The 21535-nt window shown below is 33.2% G+C and overlaps 1 protein-coding gene across 3 annotated transcripts in view; it reads left to right on the top strand.

Moving 5' to 3' along the window:
- The first annotated feature begins 1486 nt into the window (after nucleotides 1-1486).
- LOC5576540 overlaps nucleotides 1487-21535 on the top strand; it is a 65037-nt gene continuing 44988 nt past the window's right edge. For all 3 annotated transcript variants that reach the window (XM_021839103.1, XM_021839099.1, XM_021839092.1), the window contains exon 1: nucleotides 1487-1558. The gene's annotated coding sequence lies outside the window, so the exon portion shown is untranslated. The remainder of the gene's footprint in view (nucleotides 1559-21535) is intronic.

Genomic DNA, 21535 nt, shown 5'->3' with positions numbered 1-21535 from the left:
TTTTTCCAATTACTATTTATCAAACTGTCAATACCGTTACTGGTACCAAAGACAAATTAAAGACCTCCATGTCACTTGCAGTTGCCCAAAATTTTATGGCTCATAAGGTAATCTAGAATGCCGTGAAAAGTGTACTGCGATCTGTCAAACTTGGGTACCTTTTGCACTACCGAGGGACCAAATGCAGTACTAGAAGTGGTACCCAATCTGAAGCCGAGTGTGACGGACCTGCTGGTACTGTACATTTATTGTTATTTTGCATGTTATACGAAATGGGTCTGGTATTGTTGCAAATAGTTGTGATCATTTAGGAAACAGTACACATATGGTTCATTATTATGCGGGCCTGTCCTTCGTTGGCTGTTCCAGGTCCATCCCACTCAGGCTCAGATTGGGTACCACTTCTAGTACTGCATTTGGTCCCTCGGTAGTGCAAAAGGTACCCAAGTTTGACAGATCGCAGTACACTTTGAACGGCATTCTAGATTACCTTATGAGGCATAAAATTTTGGGCAACTGCAAGGGACATGGATGTCTTCAATGTGTCTTTGGCTGTTCTCTTGGAGCGAGAGAGAATTGTCTCTTCAATCCATGCATACAAGCAGTTTCCGACAAGAGGCTATCGGGATTTGCAAGAGGAAGAGCACCTCACAACACACACTCACCGATAAACATCACTCGTATGATTAATTATCCTCTCACATTCCACGCACACTAATCGATACAAACCACTCGTGCGGTCCATTACCTCTCGCAATCCACACACGCTCTCACGTTGTACTATATCGAAGCGCAACTCACGAAGATCGCATCGGGGGACCGTTTGTAGATTTTCGATGGTTCTTCGTGGAATCGAGTATTTACGATTCTTTTCCTTTCTCTAATTTCCGTTGATAGATTGAATGAATGTGAAGCCCTGTGACTGAAATTGTATGATACACGGAAAAATACTAAATAATTTAACTTGGATCAGTCATCTTTCAAAATTATTAATCAATATATTTTGTTTGTGGTTTTATTTGAAATTATACTATTTTTTTATTTTAGAATTGCACACCCATCTCATTTCCCACAGTTAGAAATTATTAAAATGCTGGCATAATCTGAGATAACGCCCTAAAAGCCATTGGTAACTACGTGTGTAGCTCGTTGTTTCTGAGCAAATGAATGAATAAACATCCAAATCAACAGCATTGGCAGGTAGAGAAAGACCATTTCTTCATCGTAGCGTTGTTAAATAACGTGTAACTCCATTCAAATGCTCAGAAATAACGAGCTACACACATGGTTACCAATGGCTTTTAGGGCGAGATCATAAGTTATGCGAGAATTTAGTAATTCTGTGACTACCCGTGTTTCTGAGTGTACATGAACATTGTCCTTAAACAGCCGAATCGTAAAACACTGCTCACATCTCTACGGATTCCATCACACCTCCCGCATTTTTAAACCTCCTTGCTGTCAAATTCATCGAAAAAGACAAAATTCAAAAGCGACCAAGCTTTCACCGTGTTGAGTCATCTTTATCTGTGCTAAACGAAAAAACATAAAAAATTGTGCAAAATCCGACTTGAATCAACTGAGGCACTAAATTCCGAGGCACTAAAATTTTTACTCCTTCACTAGTGATGCGCCACCTACATATCAGATTTGACAACAAGTAGAGTAATATTTCACGCCAAATGTTTCAACACGCTCGAAAAATTGTAATCAAATAAAATTGCATTGAGTATTACTATTACTAACTTTATGAACTCCCAATACAAATCGTCTGTAGAAAAACATAAAGACATTCTTTTTCCACAATTATTTTGATATCCGAAATAAAAGGTAAGTAAAACTAGTTTGAAAGTTCCAGGTTAAAATACAAAAAACCAATGCTATTGAGTAAGAGTTTTTGAAAGTGCCTAGCTTCAGATTTTGGTGCCTAGCTTCACAAAATCCATGCGTGGGCAAGTCAATGTTGCAGACAAATAAGTGCTTCTAAGGTGTAAGCGTAAGTGCTTCTAAAGTAATGTTCTTTTGTTTCAAAAAATATTGAAAAATACTGTAAGATAGCCAACAATATGTAGATTCAATTGAGCAAATCTTCAGGAGGCGTAATTTTCAAAAATGGCGTATTTTTTTAATAGTAAGTTTCATATTGCAGATATGGTGAAACTTTCCAAAATCAAATAAGTGCTTCTAAAGCAATGTTCTTTTGTTTCAAAAAAATATTGAAAAATACTGTGAGATAGCCAATAATATGTAGAATCAATTGAGCAAAACTCCAGAAGGCGTAATTTTCAAAAATGGCGCATTTTTTTAATAGTAAGTTTCATATTGCAGATATGGTGAAACTTTCCAAAATCAAATAAGTGCTTCTAAAGCAATGTTCTTTTGTTTCAAAAAAATATTGAAAAATACTGTGAGATAGCCAATAATATGTAGAATCAATTGAGCAAAACTCCAGAAGGCGTAATTTTCAAAAATGGCGTATTTTTTTAATAGTAAGTTCAATATGGCAGATATGGTGAAACTTTCCAAAATCAAATAAGTGCTTCTAAAGCAATGTTCTTTTGTTTCAAAAAAATATTGAAAAATACTGTGAGATAGCCAATAATATGTAGAATCAATTGAGCAAAACTCCAGAAGGCGTAATTTTCAAAAATGGCGCATTTTTTTAATAGTAAGTTTCATATTGCAGATATGGTGAAACTTTCCAAAATCAAATAAGTGCTTCTAAAGCAATGTTCTTTTGTTTCAAAAAAATATTGAAAAATACTGTGAGATAGCCAATAATATGTAGAATCAATTGAGCAAAACTCCAGAAGGCGTAATTTTCAAAAATGGCGTATTTTTTTAATAGTATGTTCAATATGGCAGATATGGTGAAACTTTCCAAAATCAAATAAGTGCTTCTAAAGCAATGTTCTTTTGTTTCAAAAAAATATTGAAAAATACTGTGAGATAGCCAATAATATGTAGAATCAATTGAGCAAAACTCCAGAAGGCGTAATTTTCAAAAATGGCGCATTTTTTTTATAGTAAGTTTCATATTGCAGATATGGTGAAACTTTCCAAAATCAAATAAGTGCTTCTAAAGCAATGTTCTTTTGTTTCAAAAAAATATTGAAAAATACTGTGAGATAGCCAATAATATGTAGAATCAATTGAGCAAAACTCCAGAAGGCGTAATTTTCAAAAATGGCGCATTTTTTTAATAGTAAGTTTCATATTGCAGATATGGTGAAACTTTCCAAAATCAAATAAGTGCTTCTAAAGCAATGTTCTTTTGTTTCAAAAAAATAATGAAAAATACTGTGAGATAGCCAACAATATGTACAATCAATTGAGCAAAACTCCAGAAGGCGTAATTTTCAAAAATGGCGTATTTTTTTAATAGTAAGTTCAATATGGCAGATATGGTGAAACTTTCCAAAATCAAATAAGTGCTTCTAAAGCAATGTTCTTTTGTTTCAAAAAAATATTGAAAAATACTGTGAGATAGCCAATAATATGTAGAATCAATTGAGCAAAACTCCAGAAGGCGTAATTTTCAAAAATGGCGTATTTTTTTAATAGTAAGTTCAATATGGCAGATATGGTGAAACTTTCCAAAATCAAATAAGTGCTTCTAAAGCAATGTTCTTTTGTTTCAAAAAAATATTGAAAAATACTGTGAGATAGCCAACAATATGTACAATCAATTGAGCAAAACTCCAGAAGGCGTAATTTTCAAAAATGGCGTATTTTTTTAATAGTAAGTTCAATATGGCAGATATGGTGAAACTTTCCAAAATCAAATAAGTGCTTCTAAAGCAATGTTCTTTTGTTTCAAAAAAATATTGAAAAATACTGTGAGATAGCCAATAATATGTAGAATCAATTGAGCAAAACTCCAGAAGGCGTAATTTTCAAAAATGGCGCATTTTTTTAATAGTAAGTTTCATATTGCAGATATGGTGAAACTTTCCAAAATCAAATAAGTGCTTCTAAAGCAATGTTCTTTTGTTTCAAAAAAATATTGAAAAATACTGTGAGATAGCCAATAATATGTAGAATCAATTGAGCAAAACTCCAGAAGGCGTAATTTTCAAAAATGGCGCATTTTTTTAATAGTAAGTTTCATATTGCAGATATGGTGAAACTTTCCAAAATCAAATAAGTGCTTCTAAAGCAATGTTCTTTTGTTTCAAAAAAATAATGAAAAATACTGTGAGATAGCCAACAATATGTACAATCAATTGAGCAAAACTCCAGAAGGCGTAATTTTCAAAAATGGCGTATTTTTTTAATAGTAAGTTCAATATGGCAGATATGGTGAAACTTTCCAAAATCAAATAAGTGCTTCTAAAGCAATGTTCTTTTGTTTCAAAAAAATATTGAAAAATACTGTGAGATAGCCAATAATATGTAGAATCAATTGAGCAAAACTCCAGAAGGCGTAATTTTCAAAAATGGCGTATTTTTTTAATAGTAAGTTCAATATGGCAGATATGGTGAAACTTTCCAAAATCAAATAAGTGCTTCTAAAGCAATGTTCTTTTGTTTCAAAAAAATATTGAAAAATACTGTGAGATAGCCAACAATATGTACAATCAATTGAGCAAAACTCCAGAAGGCGTAATTTTCAAAAATGGCGTATTTTTTTAATAGTAAGTTCAATATGGCAGATATGGTGAAACTTTCCAAAATCAAATAAGTGCTTCTAAAGCAATGTTCTTTTGTTTCAAAAAAATATTGAAAAATACTGTGAGATAGCCAACAATATGTACAATCAATTGAGCAAAACTCCAGAAGGCGTAATTTTCAAAAATGGCGTATTTTTTTAATAGTAAGTTCAATATGGCAGATATGGTGAAACTTTCCAAAATCAAATAAGTGCTTCTAAAGCAATGTTCTTTTGTTTCAAAAAAATATTGAAAAATACTGTGAGATAGCCAACAATATGTACAATCAATTGAGCAAAACTCCAGAAGGCGTAATTTTCAAAAATGGCGTATTTTTTTAATAGTAAGTTTCATATTGCAGATATGGTGAAACTTTCCAAAATCAAATAAGTGCTTCTAAAGCAATGTTCTTTTGTTTCAAAAAAATATTGAAAAATACTGTGAGATAGCCAACAATATGTACAATCAATTGAGCAAAACTCCAGAAGGCGTAATTTTCAAAAATGGCGTATTTTTTTAATAGTAAGTTCAATATGGCAGATATGGTGAAACTTTCCAAAATCAAATAAGTGCTTCTAAAGCAATGTTCTTTTGTTTCAAAAAAATATTGAAAAATACTGTGAGATAGCCAATAATATGTAGAATCAATTGAGCAAAACTCCAGAAGGCGTAATTTTCAAAAATGGCGCATTTTTTTAATAGTAAGTTTCATATTGCAGATATGGTGAAACTTTCCAAAATCAAATAAGTGCTTCTAAAGCAATGTTCTTTTGTTTCAAAAAAATATTGAAAAATACTGTGAGATAGCCAACAATATGTACAATCAATTGAGCAAAACTCCAGAAGGCGTAATTTTCAAAAATGGCGTATTTTTTTAATAGTAAGTTCAATATGGCAGATATGGTGAAACTTTCCAAAATCAAATAAGTGCTTCTAAAGCAATGTTCTTTTGTTTCAAAAAAATATTGAAAAATACTGTGAGATAGCCAACAATATGTACAATCAATTGAGCAAAACTCCAGAAGGCGTAATTTTCAAAAATGGCGTATTTTTTTAATAGTAAGTTCAATATGGCAGATATGGTGAAACTTTCCAAAATCAAATAAGTGCTTCTAAAGCAATGTTCTTTTGTTTCAAAAAAATATTGAAAAATACTGTGAGATAGCCAATAATATGTAGAATCAATTGAGCAAAACTCCAGAAGGCGTAATTTTCAAAAATGGCGCATTTTTTTAATAGTAAGTTTCATATTGCAGATATGGTGAAACTTTCCAAAATCAAATAAGTGCTTCTAAAGCAATGTTCTTTTGTTTCAAAAAAATATTGAAAAATACTGTGAGATAGCCAATAATATGTAGAATCAATTGAGCAAAACTCCAGAAGGCGTAATTTTCAAAAATGGCGCATTTTTTTAATAGTAAGTTTCATATTGCAGATATGGTGAAACTTTCCAAAATCAAATAAGTGCTTCTAAAGCAATGTTCTTTTGTTTCAAAAAAATAATGAAAAATACTGTGAGATAGCCAATAATATGTAGAATCAATTGAGCAAAACTCCAGAAGGCGTAATTTTCAAAAATGGCGCATTTTTTTTATAGTAAGTTTCATATTGCAGATATGGTGAAACTTTCCAAAATCAAATAAGTGCTTCTAAAGCAATGTTCTTTTGTTTCAAAAAAATATTGAAAAATACTGTGAGATAGCCAATAATATGTAGAATCAATTGAGCAAAACTCCAGAAGGCGTAATTTTCAAAAATGGCGTATTTTTTTAATAGTAAGTTCAATATGGCAGATATGGTGAAACTTTCCAAAATCAAATAAATGCTTCTAAAGCAATGTTCTTTTGTTTCAAAAAAATATTGAAAAATACTGTGAGATAGCCAATAATATGTAGAATCAATTGAGCAAAACTCCAGAAGGCGTAATTTTCAAAAATGGCGTATTTTTTTAATAGTAAGTTTCATATTGCAGATATGGTGAAACTTTCCAAAATCAAATAAATGCTTCTAAAGCAATGTTCTTTTGTTTCAAAAAAATATTGAAAAATACTGTGAGATAGCGAACAATATGTACAATCAATTGAGCAAAACTCCAGAAGGCGTAATTTTCAAAAATGGCGTATTTTTTTTAATAGTAAGTTCAATATGGCAGATATGGTGAAACTTTCCAAAATCAAATAAGTGCTTCTAAAGCAATGTTCTTTTGTTTCAAAAAAATATTGAAAAATACTGTGAGATAGCCAATAATATGTAGAATCAATTGAGCAAAACTCCAGAAGGCGTAATTTTCAAAAATGGCGCATTTTTTTTATAGTAAGTTTCATATTGCAGATATGGTGAAACTTTCCAAAATCAAATAAGTGCTTCTAAAGCAATGTTCTTTTGTTTCAAAAAAATATTGAAAAATACTGTGAGATAGCCAATAATATGTAGAATCAATTGAGCAAAACTCCAGAAGGCGTAATTTTCAAAAATGGCGCATTTTTTTTATAGTAAGTTTCATATTGCAGATATGGTGAAACTTTCCAAAATCAAATAAGTGCTTCTAAAGCAATGTTCTTTTGTTTCAAAAAAATATTGAAAAATACTGTGAGATAGCCAATAATATGTAGAATCAATTGAGCAAAACTCCAGAAGGCGTAATTTTCAAAAATGGCGCATTTTTTTAATAGTAAGTTTCATATTGCAGATATGGTGAAACTTTCCAAAATCAAATAAGTGCTTCTAAAGCAATGTTCTTTTGTTTCAAAAAAATAATGAAAAATACTGTGAGATAGCCAACAATATGTACATGGAACAGTTGGAATCTATTTTGGCAGGATTTTTCGACGAAGATTCGGAAGCCAACACTTCGCTCACTAGTGATTCGACCTTTGCTCAAAAACTCAAACAACTTGAGATGAGAGAGAAAGTATCCATCATTGCCCCCGGTAATGCCTCGTCGGCAACAGAGAAGAAACCAATCAAATTTGATCTGATCAAATATTGGGAGGCACAAAAATTTACAAATCCTGACCTTTATAGAGTGGCGATGATCGTCTTGTCGGCTTCAGCTACGCAAGTTTCGGTGGAGCGAGCTTTTAGTGCATTGAAGTTGATACTAAGAGACCAACGAATGAATTTGAATGCTGATTCCGTCGAAAATTAGTTGCTGCTGAAACTGAATCCTGACCTTCTTCCCCAGATCATTGCAATGATTGATGAAGAATAAGAAATCTAAAATTTGAACTACATTTGAAGAAACAAATAAAAATAAATAACGGATATCTAATAAACACATCACAATAATTTGAGAAATAAACATACTTGTTTAAAAACTAAAAGCGTGTTGGTATATTGCGTACCTTATCCCGCTAGTTGATCAGCTTGTATTTGTCTTGAACTACTGATATTCGAACAACCAAGCACAGATGATACTGCCCATATGAGGGTAGCATAGCCGGGTACAGACAAAAGAAATATAATGAAAAAAAATCGATTCTGTAAGTGTATTCATTCGTTCAAATATTCTCAAATTTGTATTTCTGATTATACTCTCAGTTGGACTACTGCAATAGTGGTCACACTTCTACCAAGTGTAATTGCATCTCATTGTTCGTCGAATCTCGTTTCTCCTTGGCTTTTGTTAAAACCTTTGCAGCTTAATATTTTTTGTGGTAGTATTCGGACATAACTAGAATTTCAACACATATTATTGAGAAATTCTTCCATTATCGAGTAAGCAATAAATGTATAACTAAAGTGATTTTTTTATCATATTTAGATGATTCGAAAAATTGAAGGGTTAAATTGATAGTATCTTTATTTAGATTAGATGAACAATTTTGTATAAGATATTTGTTGTTCAGTTCCTTAATATTTCAATTTCATTTTAGTCAAATCGTTACTACTTTTGATCTCGCGAATGAAAGAAATTCTCAAAAATATATGTTAAATTTCAAGTCATTTCCAACCTTCTGTGAAAATTTGATTCAAGTCCGTAAATAACTCAGATCTATGTCTTAGAGTTGGCCATTTTGTATTGAAATTTTATAAGGAAGCAAATGTGTTGTCCAATACTGTATATAAAATGTATGTATCCACTTATTATACAGCAAACAAAAAAATGTTGATGTTGTACCACTCTAGATTCAGATAAAACTTAAGAAAACGCTACATTCTAAGAAATACTTTTGTAGGAGACAGTTTTTGGCTAAATGTTCTTGTGTTTTGCATTTTAGCAAAGTTATGAAAAACTACATATATGTTCTTCATAACTTCAAAATCTTCAAGATAGTATTAGTATAAACTTTCTCTTACTCAATACCTGTATCTCGATATCAAGTTAGATAACCATACTAAATGCTGGTTTTCATGGCTACCTCGATGGTCCCTTGGATCGCATTTGCACTAGTTTTGTGTTCTGTAACTCGATACCTCCCTTAGACGATGGTCCCTTTAATATCTAATTATGGAAAGTTGACTGTATCAAAATCTTTTGTTTTCAAATTTTGGTTGAAAAACACCTTTCCGCGTAAATCTGCTGGGTGGACCACTGTGTAAGGCCACCCACTCGGAGGTGATACATTTCAAATGTATTATTCAAGAATTCAACAACAAATTCTCATAATTGAAAAAATACAACGAGTCAAAGTACAAGTGTTATCCAACATTCTAGTATAATATATGCAATTTGATCCTTTCTCACCCCCAACGATGGTATTATGAAATAACCGTACGAAGAGAACGGATTAAAGTTACAATTTAAGAAGCATTGAGGCAATATATAAGCTACACTTTGGCTCCATGATTTTTACCCTGTATAATAATCACAGTGCTTTTAGTGAGTCACTTTTTAGTGACTTGGTCACTATTTTAGGCCAGAGTCATTATTCGCAACAAAAAGTCACTATTTTGGTGATGATAAAGAATAAAATATGAAGTAGATTTTAAATTGAAAATGTCAAGAAACTCCTGGGATTTTAGTAGAAATTTGTGATATGAATTGAGGCATTTTAGATAAGACCTGAGGCTGGATGTTATATGGTTATAGTTTTGAAGTCACTATTTAGTAACATATCACTAAAGTCACTATTGTTTTGCTGCCTGGTCGCTACCAGCCCTGTAATCGGTCTTCTGCGGTTTCCGAACATCATATTCCTCAACATGACAAATAATGACTCTTGAACCCATATATGTGATTGCAATCTCACATTCATTTAGAGATCTAAAATACATTCACGTGTGAACGTTCTCGACGAAATCCTGTGAATCCAATCTCGGCCAAGAATCACGATCTTCTTCATTCGTAGCTGCTGCTTTCGTTAATTTTCCTGGTTCATTTTGTTGTCAATTCATCTGGACTCATACCCAGTTATGTTTATTTGTAGAGATATCGGGGACTGTGAATGAATGAATTATAAATGTCAAAGTAAGGAACAGAGTTGCCAAGAATAAAGTGAGTGAATGAATTTTCCCATCCTTGTTCACTTTAGGTTACATTGATATTTGTGCTCCATCAGGAAGAAATAAAATCGAGTGACACAGTGATCAATTTCACCCTACTGATCAATTTCACCCGAATTTACGGTACATGTGCTGACACCAGATACATTGGTAGTGGCTCTGGGTCCCCCCCATTACCGTTTGGGTATTAACTGCTCGATGGCAGGGGTATCATAGTTGCCAACACTACTCATTGTTGCCCAGTTAGCTTCTAAAGCACATAGCACGTAGTCATCAGTCACGCAGTTTGCCAATTTCATAGAACACTGGAGTGATCCATTTTGTTCGTTGCATGCCCTTTTCTTCGTATAGATGTAAAATCTTTGTAAAACAGCCTGAACTGAACTGAGACATGTTGAGTACCAAATTAATATTACACTGTATTCTGTTTTTCACTGTAAGTTTTTTTTTTGTACTTAAGCCAATAAAAATATGTTTGTTCTAAAACCTCTTTGTCACGAGAGATATTTGTTTCACCCCTTCAATTGTGTAGAGGAAGTCACATGATGTTAAGGACATATTTGTATCGGCAATAAGTAATGTTGTACAACAATCGCTATCATTATGTATGTACTATATAAGCATTAAGCTAGACTGGGTGATAGTAGATTTTCCCATATTCAGCCGCTTACGTATTGCATTCAACTACTTTTGTTTAATATCAGATGATTTAAGCTAACGTAATCAACATTCAGCCTCATCTTTGATTTGCAAATGGTTGTCAATGAGCATTTTTTTATTATTTTTGAATAATTTACAACTGTAATAATATACGACTATATCGTCTTGCAATCCAAGAACTAGAACATATACACTTATACACTAAATAACTTACATCTTTATCTAGTTATATACACATATAGAAGCATTTAGCTAGACTGGGCGCTTAGAGTAGACTTTCCCATATTCAGCCGCTTTCTTGATTATTGATTTCATTCCAATTTGTGTATACTCAATGTGCAATGCCGTTTTTATCCTTAGAATGCGTAATTAATATTCAAACACATGTCACATAAAAATGGTAGATACCCATGCTCATACTTGTTCTTCAAACATTTCATGTGCCACCATCTTTTACAAAAGTCGCAACAAACCCAGTCTATTATATTTGATCCAGACTTCAGTTTTGACGAACTATTGTTAGAACCATATTCTTCAATAATCCCACATTTCGGACACATATTTTCAACGCTGTATGATTCTTGTAATATTTGTTGTAATAGTCCTTTTCTGTACGAAACCGGATCAAAGTCATTTTCAACAATTGAATGATTGAAAGTAGTTCCAATATTTGCCACTATATTAGCATCAGCACGCATTTCATCATGCATATCGGGTTTAATTGTTTCTTTTGGTGTTGGAAGTGACTTCAATACTTTTTCGATATTGTTTACAACATGAACACCACATTGTGTACTATCCGGTTGAAAATTGCATTTAGTATGAAATGCTTTTAAATTTAGGAGCTTTTTAACTGATTCCAAAAATAGTTTATCATTACACATGCATGTTGCTAACCGATTCTTGAACAACTTCAACATATAGGCCGATGAAAGTGCATTTTTTGAATCATAGTAATAAAACATTGCATTTTGCATGTCAATAATTCCTAATGTGTAATGGAAGGAATGCAGCATTGGAAGCAGAGTGATATTTGAATTGCATATTTTAATTACTGCTGTTTGAAAATCTAATGGTGAGTTAACATCGAAATAGAAGTAAGGTGTTTCGTGACAATAGAAGTAACCCACATTTGTAGCGTATTTGTTAATCATTAACTGAACGCAATAATCTACCAGAAAATTGGTCAAACATGCAGTCCAGTTTGCGGTAAACAATGTCTTGATGTCATTGTATACCAAAGTTGATTGTTGATATACAATTTTGATGTCATCACATGCCTTGCTGCGGATTGCAATGTAATAATTAATATCCTTAAGCAAACCATTTTTGAAGAACATTTCATCGAATCCGTAACATGTAGACTCTCTCAGCAATGAACTTAATTTTTGTTTACTGCCGTTGTTGTCGAACTCGGTATTTTCAGATTCCTCAGCAATAGTATGTAAGTTACGTTCAATTGGTATTTTCTCAATTGGTAGGATCTCAATTTGTTGCATATCAAAATTGTCTTCATCTAGAGGCTTGAAGTCAAATTCTTTGCTTTGCAAAAGATCCTCCATGAAAGAAACTGATTTCATATTTTGATCAGAAAAAGGAAGTCTGCGTCTAGGTTTCCTTTTTTTGAATGTTTCTTTCGCTTTTTTCAAAGCTGATAAAGTTAGGTTTTTTGACATGGATTGTGGAGTTGCAGGAGATGATATTACAGTTGACTGTGAATTTTGATTGGCAACTTGCTTATTTTTTTTATATGAGTGGCAGTTTCCGGTGTTGAGGAAATTTGCTTACGCTTGTTATTTGAAACAGATTTTTTTACTTTGGTATTCCGTGTATTAGGGATTTGCATTTGATATTTAAGCACTATATTGCGTACTAGTTTATCATGTATATGCTCGACATAATCATCAATCCTTGTTCTGTCTTTGTCTCCAATAAATGAACAATGTCTAATTTCAGATTTAATGTCCTTGTGATACCCTTCAATAATACCATTATTTGATCTGTTTAACTTTAATTTCGTTTTCATGTCGGGAACTTCTGGAAAATCTCTGTATGTTAGCATACAATTGATTAGTGGCAAAAAGGTGAAAATGTTTTTCAAAATATTGTTTTCTACAAAATGCCTTGTCGTCTGGCTAATTTTTGTACGATTATCGAAGGATCCAAACTCTTGAAGTACAACATTTTTATATGTTTCCAAACCTAATTTATAGTATGGACTAGATTCGTACAATGTCTTGATCATCTCCTGCTCCACATCAACTACCCCATCCTGAAGGTCACAATTTTCTTCAACGTAGTCATTAAAAAGCTCGTCGTTCAACAACTCGGTATATGTTTTCAGTTCAGCATACGCTTTAAGTTTTGTATCTGCATTTTGTGTTATCATATACCTTAGAAGCAATTTAAGTAAGTACAGCGCTGATTCTAGGGAGCGTGTATTTATTAGCGATGCCAATACTATTTTCAAATGCCTGTTTTCAACATCATTTTTATTGGTAATGAACTTGTTAATATCTTTAAACATATTTTTAGTCAAATGTGAAGAACATAACTTGACAATAACCATATTACTAGGAGATCCACCATCGTCAATTTGAGCATCGTAGCATTTTTGAAGATATTCATGTAATGCCACATTGTTGAAAGTCTTCACAATTGCATTTATAGCCGCCATTGATTTATCTGTGGTGATAGTCCTAAAAATATCTGAAACCTTTTTTTTTTGTATTCTCATTGATAAATCTCAGAATACAACGTAAGTTTTGTTCAATATTATTGCCTAACTGATCTTCAGTAAAAAAACTTGCAATTGGTAAAGTTTTTTTAATTTTATCGGTACTGCAAATGTGGATTCCAGCAACAAGATTAAAGAACAGCATGTCTCTACCTTTCACTGATTTCCACATTGTACCAGTACCATCCATATGAAAATCAAAGGGACCGTTCATATCGGTTATCTTCACAAAAACATCGAATTGAGCTTTAGCCATAATTATTACATTTAGTGGTTTGTAGCTCAGATGTAATATGGAAGATTCCTCATGTCTGGATAAATACATCAATGATTTGAAAACATCTTTATCTCCACGAAACATATTTCTTGCTTCCGAAGCAATCTGTCGAGCTGAGCTATCTGATATACAATTTTGTAAAATATTGTTCGCATTGTAAACATCTTTGCTCTTTTGCAGCTCATCAACTTCATTTCTCAGGAAATTTCTTGGAGTAGTCTTCAAAAGTTTATCTTGTAATACAGATCTCTGTTTGCCTCGAACTTGGGCAGCCAATTTTATAGGATGTACAAAATCATCCATATCATGTAATATGGCAAAAGTTATGTCATCAGTACTATTTGTTTTAAATTTTGCAATATAAATGTACCTCTTACATGTTGGAAAAATGCAGCGCGCTAGAATTTTTTGGCTGGAACATAGTCCTTAATATCTTTAATATATATTTGGCAATGGACATTTGGATGTCGCATAATGTCATGATAAGTTTCAAAAATTCGTTTTTCTTCCATTGTTTTTAGCTGTGCGCGTTTATTATGGCCAGAATTATATCTTATTAATTTTTTTGTTACTGGATCCATTACCTTTTCTAAAGTGCCACGAGACCATTTTATTTCATCTCCAGAGTTGTAAAACTCATTCATATGAAAAGGCATGTCTCTATTGTTTCTATACGACACTTTTTCGTCAATTCTTTTCGTATTATCAACCGTTTCCTGAGTGAACAACTGATCAAAATCATTTTTCTGGATCAGATTTAGCTGTTGATCTACATACTCATCATATGTTGTACATACTTCTGTTTGACCTACTTCTTGGCTATTGCTTCGTACTTCAAACAAGCATTCTTTTGCAATATTTTCAATCATGGGCTTATTGTGATTGTAATTACTTTGAATGCATGCTTCTGGCTCGGGAATAGCTTCTTCGAAAATGCATTGTCTAGAAATATAAGGTATTTGCGCCTCGGTAATTGCAGAATCCTGCCTACTTGTATTTGGTTGTTCTAACGAATATTGTTGTGTAATATTATCATGTATAGGATTATTATTGTAATTGAATTGCAAGCATTCTTCTGCAATAATTTCATTTCTGGATTTGTTCTGATTGTTATTACTTTGAATGCATGCTTCTGACTCGGAAATAGCGTAATCGTTATCATGTAGTTCTTCAAAAATGCATTGTTTAGAAGTATTAGGTACTGGCGCCTTAGGAATTACGGAATCGTTTGTACATGTATTTCGATCTTCAAACGAACATTGTCGTGTAATATTATCATCTACAGGATTATTACTGCAATTAAATTGCACACATGGTTCCGGTTGAAGAATGGCGGGATTGTTCCGGAATTTCGATTTCAAACCATTCAACAAGTTTAAAACTTGTAAACGTGATCGTGCAGATTTGGTTACACCTAAAACATTGTAAAGCTCTGGATCGCTTTTGTCAATTGTGTGCAGCCAATTTTGCCCATATTTACTTCTACCGTATTGTATAAAAAGGTTTTTACTTACCTCAGTTATCCTTCGTTTATGTCGCGGCATCCTGAAACATTTAAAGAAAACATTTGGTCGATGTGAAGCCAAAGCGGACCAAGTGATATTTCGGCAAAATTTTAGTTGAAAAACATTTTTAAAAAATTAAATCCTTGCGTCACCATTTCTAAATTTATTTATTGACAATACAAGTAGTATGGAGTGAGGAAAAACATGAAACACTTTGAAGCCCGTTGTCTCGAAATCAGGAAACTGATACATTGTTCACTCTGTTTTAATACCGACAATTGGTTTGCTTAGCAATGAAAAAGTTACAGTTTTTCCTAGTTTAATCGAAAGCACACATTTTACTAAGTATGTGGGCTTAAATATCTTAATTTTGATGTAATAAAATATAAATGAAGAAATCCATCCGTAGACTTAATAACACTTCAACAAACATAATGACAGCTCGTCCCGTATTAAAATTTGCCGAGGGGTGATTCAAAAATGATTTCCATACTAACTTGAAAGGTTTTTTTTTTAAATAGTTCCAAGGCATGGAAAATTATGAAGCTTTGGTTTCTGGCTCATTTTTTAACGTAGAATCAAAATATGTAAAAAACTGGATACATTTAAACAAGCCAATTTAGATTTCGTACCAACAACCCACGATCAAAGTTATTGTGCACTTGCTATAGCCTGATGTAAGTTTGTTAACTTTTGTTGTTCGTTTGAGTTATGTTGTGAGAAGATATTTTGTATTAGAGCCTTAAATATTTTAAACGAAAAATAACCTGCTCTCGTACTTAGGCTATTTTTGCAGTATGCTGCAATAATAGATCTATGGATAAGAGCTTTTAATATTTCGAAAATAAATTTTGGTGGTATATACAATTTACTTTAAAACTGTTTTTCCGTTATAATGTCTCATAAAAAAATAATATTTCTTATAGTATTGTTAAAACTACATTTTTATATTATTGTCAAATTTCGAGAGCATCAGAGAAAAATTAATATAAAAAATAGGTTTCAAAATTAACTATTAGATAGCATATCCTTCAGCCAGGAAGAAAATTTCTGGAGAAAATTTGTTAAACAATTGTTGTGGAATTCCTGTAGTTCATATTTTCGTGAACAATTCGTTTATTAGCCGATTTTCAATATTTTCACAGTTTTAGAAAGATATAATCAAAAAGATTGATCAAAAATGTATTTTCTGATGTAATATAATTTTAATAATAATTGAGCATAATTGTGTAATAAAAATTTTGTCATTGCACATTTTCTTCTAAACTCCCAAAATATGACGCTAGAATTGTATTCCTTGTGAATTGTTGAATTGTGTACATTGTAAAACTTTTCCACGACTTAAAGTCGAAAAAATATATTTTAGTATAGGAAAACTATAAGCAAGTTAAGAAGTTCGATCAACAAAAATAAAACTAATAACTTCATTTGATTCACTTAAAAAATTTATTTTGCACAACTTACGCTACTACCTACTACACGGTGTGCCAGAAACCGTTATTAACGTAAAAAAATGTCCAAGAATTTGGCACCTACCATTCGAAAGATATAGCATTCAAGCATCATCTCCGTGAATTTGAAAATATTTTAACGAGGGAATCGGAAGGGATTTTTACATACTTCACAATGTTTCCCACCAGTACATCATTATTAATTTATAAACTAGCCAAGTAACCATCAGCTTTGCAATAAGCATTCAAAACATATGATATCTAAGAATCTTCTCTGAAAATTTGAAATAATTTCTTCGGGAAAATCAAAAGTTACAGTGATTTGTATATTTACCATTATTTATATGAAGTTTGAATAAGAGCTTATTTATATGGCTTTGTTATATTAATGTGCATAATTCACAAATAAAAATGTCTTCAGGACTGACACTCAGCATTCAAAAGATATAGTTGACAACACACACTAGTTGACTAGCATCTTCGCAGTAAGTTTGAGAAAACTTTATCAAAAGACAACATAACATAAGTTTTGGAAAAGCAAATTTTGAATATGTTTAATTAGAACGTTCAATGTTTTAACCATTACTAAAACCAACAAATTCTTGTCAATATGTTAATCAATGTGATTGACCGCCCGCCGCTGCTTCTTTGTTATTACAAAAGCAACTAAACTTGCACAAGGATCCAACGGATGCTAATTAGGATTTGTTGCCCAACCCTCAGTGTGTAAGTAGTGGAATTTTCATTCCATGTATTAAGCAGTATCGGCGCCCCTGCGTCCGAATACAGATCAATTTGAGTTATGGAATAAATGTATTACTTGTTGCTATGTCTAAGGGAGGAAGCCATGGGGGCTCTCTGCATTTCCACGAGAAATCATTGGGAGTTTGGAAAATGGAAAGGGGTTATATTACAGGATTCATCTTGGTAAACAAAACGCATAATTACAAGAGTACTAGAGATCATTGCTTCATATTCACTGGTTACATCTCTCTCCAAACATAATAAAGTTACCAAATTAATAAATAAAATAAAGAAAAGTAATTCTTCCATTTTTACAAAACTTGACTGAAGACCTAATATGACGACACCTTTGATGACGAATCATTTAAAGATTTTGAATGATGCGAATCATGCAACATCAATCTAATACGTAATCTCTCAGTATCTAAAGGAGTTTTTTAGGATTTTTTATATATTTTGAGTATCTAACAATTGAAGTATATTGTGTTATTACATAAAACTAAACCGAATATAAAACTTGTTGCATTTGAATATTTGAAAAACATGAACATGAGGTTTATTTTACTACGAACTACTATTTTAACAAATATATATACGTATGTCCTTCGTTGTCCAAAATTCTGAACAATCATATTTAGCCCATTTAGAACAGTAGCATAAAGCGACCTCACCAGTTGACAATCCATCCTCGACTGAGCAACAAGAAACCACTTTCAAATTGTTCAGCTTCACCAATACGCTTATTTGGGCCAGCAAAACGTCGAAAATGAAACAAAATTTTCAAAAATGAACACCTTTGCTTATGCTGTAACGAAGCACTGCCTTTCTTGAATGAAAGATACAAGTTCAATGCAAATCTGTTAAGTTAATTTGTGTTGCAATTATAAAATGCGTGTTGCGAACATTATTCTAGACGATTGAAAAACAAATCTTAAAGGCAGGTCTAAAACTTCAAAGTATTCCAGTTTTGTTGTCTTTCGATAAACTTTTATCAAACTAACTGCAAAGATGCTTGACTACTATATCTTTTGAACACCACGTGTCAATCCTAGGTAATGGTTACTTGGTTAGTTTATAAATTAATAATAATGTACTGGTGGGAAAAATTGTGAAGCATTTAAAAATCCCTTCCAAACTAGCCCAAAACCTTCAAATCACGATAACTTTCAATTCCCTCGTTAAAATATTTTCAATTTCACGGAGAAGATGCTTGAATGCTATATCTTTCGAATGGTAGGTGCCAAATTCTTGAACATTTTTTTACGTTAATAACGGTTTCTGGCACACCGTGTATTTATATCTATAGATGCCAAATATAACATCTATATACCTTAAAGTATGTCATTTGGACAGTTTGAAACAGCATGATGTAAAAAATCGAAATTGCATATAGTCTGAAAGAACTGTAAACCAACGGAAGACGCGATTTTTCAGAATGTTTATGGGATTTGTTCATTTATTTTAGTTAGTAAAATGCTTTTCATTTCTAATACAGCAACCGACTAGGGTGACGGTGCCATTAGTGGATTACCTAAGCAAGAAAAATCAAAAATTAAAAACGATAAGCCTTAACAGAGATCTTTTGTCAACAGAAGGATTTTAACCTCTGTCATATGGGGAATATATAAAAAGAATTGACAATGTTATCTTTTGAGCATAATATCGCTTGAGCCACTATTGGCACACATGTTCCAGTAGTAGCGCTAGAGCTCTATTAGTAGAAGAGTGCGAATGATACAAGTAAATTTATCAAAAATAGTTGATTTTTATATAGGTTTCACATTTTTCTCTCGGAACTGCAACTAAAATCTGTCGAATGAAGCATAAAGCTCATATCTGTGACATTTCTTCATTTTTATATTTCTTTTAAATAAAACTGCTTCCGTCGGTTGACTTACTACTGGAACACGACAGCAGCTACTGGTGAAAGGGAGCAATTTTATTGAACAAACTTTTTTCTTTATATGTCCAAACAAGGATCGTAAAGGGATCAATAGTAGAAAAACTAGTACTGAAAAGTACTGTTTTAGTAGCACTGAAAAGTACCGTTTATAATTTTAGTACTGAAAAGTACTGTGGAAAAAAAACGAAAGAAGACGTGACCTCCTAAGAGGTTTTTTCCCAAGACGGTGTCCAAGAAGGATTACCACCGCTAGCTTTCGCCAACGGGTCCAACGAAAAATCGAAGGCACGGGTCCAAACAAGGATCGTAAAGGGATCAATAGTAGAAAAACTAGTACTGAAAAGTACTGTTTTAGTAGCACTGAAAAGTACCGTTTATAATTTTAGTACTGAAAAGTACTGTGGAAAAAAAAACGAAAGAAGACGTGACCTCCTAAGAGGTTTTTTCCCAAGACGGTGTCCAAGAAGGATTACCACCGCTAGCTTTCGCCAACGGGTCCAACGAAAAATCGAAGGCACGGGTCCAAACAAGGATCGTAAAGGGATCAATAGTAGAAAAACTAGTACTGAAAAGTACTGTTTTAGTAGCACTGAAAAGTACCGTTTATAATTTTAGTACTGAAAAGTACTGTGGAAAAAAAACGAAAGAAGACGTGACCTCCTAAGAGGTTTTTTCCCAAGACGGTGTCCAAGAAGGATTACCACCGCTAGCTTTCGCCAACGGGTCCAACGAAAAATCGAAGGCACGGGTCCAAACAAGGATCGTAAAGGGATCAATAGTAGAAAAACTAGTACTGAAAAGTACTGTTTTAGTAGCACTGAAAAGTACCGTTTATAATTTTAGTACTGAAAAGTACTGTGGAAAAAAAAACGAAAGAAGACGTGACCTCCTAAGAGGTTTTTTCCCAAGACGGTGTCCAAGAAGGATTACCACCGCTAGCTTTCGCCAACGGGTCCAACGAAAAATCGAAGGCACGGGTCCAAACAAGGATCGTAAAGGGATCAATAGTAGAAAAAATAGTACTGAAAAGTACTGTTTTAGTAGCACTGAAAAGTACTGTTTTATTGCTTTAGGTAGTTTTTAAAAAACTTCCAAGAGCAGAGAGAATTCGTGTACGCACAGCACGAAGGTACTTACAATTTCTATATTGTTAGGCGCTTTATGATGCAGCTGCTGCCGCTTGTTAATCTTGTTCAGCTTCCGTCTTTGCGGCTGTGGCCACAGCTGTTGCGGCGGCCACAGCTGTTGCGGCGGCCACAGCTGTTGCGGCGGCCACATCTGCACCACCCCTGGAGCTGCAAGCTGCTGTGGCCACAGCTGCTGCTGATATTGTGGGGTTGGCGGCCACTGCGGGTGTTGCTGTTGTTGCTGCTCCTGCTGTCGTTGCTGCTGTTGCTGTTGTTGCTGTTGTTGTGGCCACAGCTGCTGCTGATGTGGTGGGGTTGGCGGCCACTGCGGGTGTTGCTGTTGTTGATGCTGGGCTTGTTGTTGCTGTTGTTGCTGCTCCTGCTGTTGTTGCTGCTGTTGCTGTTGTTGCTGCTCCATATTTTTTCTTTCGTTCAAATTCATATGTTCCATTTCATTTATCATTACTTCCTGTAATACACAATGTAGAGTTAGATGTATAGTAAAAATTACTATATCATGGTTAAAAACTTGCAGCAGACCAGAATCGAACCGAGGATCTGGCGATTGCCAAGCGTGAACGTTAGCCGCTCGGCTATCGACGCGGTTGGATTGAGAGGGAACAAAACGCAAATAAAAAGAGTTCATTATAGCTCTATCGTGGTTGGAATAGTAAATTTGAAAACACGTTCATGGTTCTCATTACTGCAACGCTTGTTTCGGAATTTTGCATATTCGGAATAATTCGGCTTCTATTTACGATCTTATTACATTCAATTCAAATGCAAAACAATCCAAATTTAATCGGCATCCAATTCAAATCCATTCCAATCCGAACTAAATCTAATACAGTCAAATCCAAATCCAGTCCATTATCAATTCAAATTCAAATCAAATCAATTATCAATCTAAAATAAAATCCAGTCCAATCAAAATCTAATTAAATCCAAATCCTTTTTAATTCCAATGCAAATCCAAATTTAAATCCAATCCAAATTAAATTTGGATCAATTCAATCCAATTCAAAATAAATCCA

The sequence above is a fragment of the Aedes aegypti genome, chromosome 1 (assembly GCF_002204515.2).
Source record: "Aedes aegypti strain LVP_AGWG chromosome 1, AaegL5.0 Primary Assembly, whole genome shotgun sequence".
Taxonomy (NCBI): Eukaryota; Metazoa; Arthropoda; class Insecta; order Diptera; family Culicidae; genus Aedes; species Aedes aegypti.
This window is presented reverse-complemented; position numbering and strand designations above follow the sequence as displayed.